This window comes from Mustela putorius, unplaced genomic scaffold (assembly GCF_011764305.1).
Source record: "Mustela putorius furo isolate JIRA1106 unplaced genomic scaffold, ASM1176430v1.1 tig00003983_pilon_pilon_pilon, whole genome shotgun sequence".
In the NCBI taxonomy this organism is placed as follows: Eukaryota; Metazoa; Chordata; class Mammalia; order Carnivora; family Mustelidae; genus Mustela; species Mustela putorius.
Window position 1 is genome coordinate 2,856,973 of NW_025422123.1, and position 3,362 is coordinate 2,860,334.

Consider the following 3,362-nt stretch of genomic DNA (forward strand, 5'->3'; position numbering starts at 1 on the left):
AGGTCAGCGCACATGCACAGCAGTATATACAAACATACAAGCAGAGACACGTGCACATTCACAATGGCAGAAGCTGGCTTATCCTTCTGCTTCCTCTGCACCTCGTTTCTTACTGTGAACTTCCAACCAAAACTCAGCTTTACCAGTATAACTCACAAGGCTCTAAAACGGATACCTATTGGTCCTACTCAGAAGAAGAGGGAACCGCTCTTCCTCTCAGCGGCCTGGGGTGAGAAAATGGTTCGCTATTCGCTTGACCCGGAAAACCCTACGAAATCATGCAAGTCAAGAGGTTCAAATCTCCGTGTTCACTTTAAGAACACACGTGAAACTGCCCAGGCCATCAAGGGTATGCATATCCGAAAAGCCACCAAGTATCTGAAAGAAGTCACTTTGCAGAAGCAGTGTGTGCCATTCCGTCGCTTCAATGGTGGAGTTGGTAGGTGTGCCCAGGCCAAACAGTGGGGCTGGATACAAGGTCGGTGGCCCAAGAAGAGTGCTGAATTTTTACTGCACATGCTTAAAAACGCAGAGAGTAATGCTGAACTTCAGGGTTTAGATGTCGATTCTCTGGTCATTGAGCACATTCAGGTGAACGAAGCCCCCCAAGATGCGGCGTGGGACTTACAGGGCTCATGGTCGCATTACCCCATACATGAGCTCTCCCTGCCACATTGAGATGATCCTTACTGAAAAAGAGCAGATTGTTCCTAAACCAGAAGAGAAGGTTGCACAGAAGAAAAAGATATGCCAGAAGAAACTGAAGAAACAAAAACTTATGGCCCGGGAGTAAATTTGCACAGAATAAATGCAAATAAAAATTAAAAAAAATAAAAAAGAAGAAGAGGGAACCAAAATAAGAGGATGGTATTGAAATTGAAAGCAGGACGGCGTGTTTTATATCTTGAGGTAAAAAGTGTGTGTCCACTTCTGTGTGCGCATTTTTGTGTCTGTGTTTCCTGTTTTCTTCATCGGAATGTAATTCCAAGGAAAAAGAGGCTTTCTGTTTTAGGAAAGTACTTGACACCCAGTTGTCATTTAAGAAGCATTGTTTTATAGACCAAAAAAAAAAAAAAAAAAAAAAAGAATGCATGACTGAGTAGGCTTACAAATGAGACAGGGTGAGAGATAGTTGGATTATAAATAAATGTTCAAATGTGCAAGAAGGAAGAGGGAAACCCAAGTTGAAGGAAAGAAAACACCAACTAAAAGATTGAAAATACGTATTGTGGGGCGCCTGAGTGGCTCAGTGGGTTAAGCCTCTGCCTTCAGCTCAGGTCATGATCTCAGGGTCCTGGGATCGCCCCGCATCCGCATCCTCATCCGGGTGCTCTGCTCCCGGCGCTCTGCTCAGCAGGAGGCCTGCTTCCTCCTCTCTCTCTGCCTGCCTCTCTGCCTACTTGTGATCTCTGTCTGTCAAATAAAATCTTTAAAAAAAAAAAAAGAAAGAAAATACGTATTGCAGTTTGAAGAAAATGACAGAATGAAAAGAAAAATTTTTTATTTAATTTGTGGAAATCTGTGAATTCTGTCAAAACCCAACTATTCTAAGACTAGCCTTAGAGGTTATTTAAGAATGCATGGCTAGGCACAAAACTAATGAGTCACCCCTGGAGGATTCCAAAGAACCACTCATTATTTTGATAACTGGCATTAAGAGAGAAATATTCAGTCATTTGTCTTGCCTTTCTTATCCAAACTTTATCACTAGGTAATGAAATACTAGTATACTTCTGTAGAACTATTCCAATTAATAAATGAATAAGAAGTCATTGAATTAGAATACCATTATTTTTCTACCCACAATGTATGAATGGTTTAGTCACTGAGTGTTGAAAGTTGGCAACAGGACAAAAGGAGTGATGATCAGATATTAGATGCCTCTAGGTGGAAGAACACACCATACCTATGAAGCAGTCTTGCTAAAAAGAATTGAGCCTAAATCTGCTGACTCCTAGGTCAAAATAGCAATTTTGTTTCCCAAAAATGCAGTATTTTATTTTTATCACAGTTACACAATATACAGAAATATAAAAGCACCCCCAAATCTATTAAACTATACCACAGAGATGCAATCAACAAAATCCTATCCTAATGGAAGGATATTCTATAGAACAAAAACCTGGTTTCATAAAAAATAAATTGTAAAAAAAAAAAAAGTAGAGTAAATAGAGGAATCTATACATTAAAATCTCTTAAAAACCATATCAACTAAGCACAGTGTAAGCATGGTATTTGAAACCTAATTGCAATAAACTGTAAAAAAAAATTAGTAATATTTATAGGCAATTGGGATTTGAACACTTACTGGATACTTGTTTTTAAGGAGGTATTACTTTTTATGTGTAATAATGATATAGTTAAACTTTAAAAAATCCTCACCTTTTGAAATAAATACTGGAATATTTGTGGCTGAAATAATATGTACGAAAGTTATTTGAAAATAGTACAACTGAAGAAAGCTAAAGGGGGTATAAACACTTTGGATTGGCCCTGACTGTTGAAGTTGGATCGTGAGTATCTGGAAGGGAGTACTATCTTTTAATTTTAACATCTTTTAATTTTAATTATCTTTTAATTTTAATAATTGAAAAATTATCACCTGAAAACAGAGCTTCCTCATGACAACAGGAGAGATTGGGGAAGGATTTTCACCCCAAAACTATTTTAGACATGGAGAACAAAGAAAGAAAGAAAGTAGAAAGAGGAAAATATTTTTAATAGATTATATTGTGTCCACAGTGAGCTATTTATTCTGGTTTAAATAATGTAATATAGTCATTTCAGCTTGCATGCCAAGAGCATTTTCATTTTCACAGAGGGAGAAAGAAGCACTCTCCGTGCTGGGGATTCATGGGAAAGAAAAAGGAGAGAAGTAGTTGCATAAGTGTTGCGTCACTAGCACGTGAGGAATATTTATTCATTCTTCCCTGGAATATTTTTATATTGTTGCTATTTAGAAGGTGTTTTAACTTGGGGCCTTTGAATTTTTCTTTCCGGTGGAAAATAACTCAGGCGGTTGCGCTTTTTCATTCTAACCCATAACATGAACTGTCAGCAAGATGTCAGGAGGTCCTGCTCTCCCCACCGCCTCAAAATGCCGTTTTGTACCTCGGAGCAGGAGCTTGGTTCCTAGAGGACCACATACAATGACCGACCTGGAATTTAGACATCTGGTCACCTATTCGGGTGTTTCCAGCAGGGGGAGCAGTGAGTACGGATTTGCAGACCCAGGAAAGGATGAGGTTCTTTGGATCGGAGAGAGGGCAGTTAGACACCCTGTTCTAAGCGCTGGTTTCCTGCTTCACCTCAGTTTTGCAGACCCTGGAGCTCCTGGTTGGTAAATGAGTAGCCACAAGCAG

At 39.2% G+C, this 3,362-nt stretch overlaps 1 pseudogene; it reads left to right on the forward strand.

Moving 5' to 3' along the window:
- The first annotated feature begins 204 nt into the window (after positions 1–204).
- On the forward strand, positions 205–822 carry LOC101679304 (annotated as a pseudogene).
- Positions 823–3,362: the final 2,540 nt, after the last annotated feature.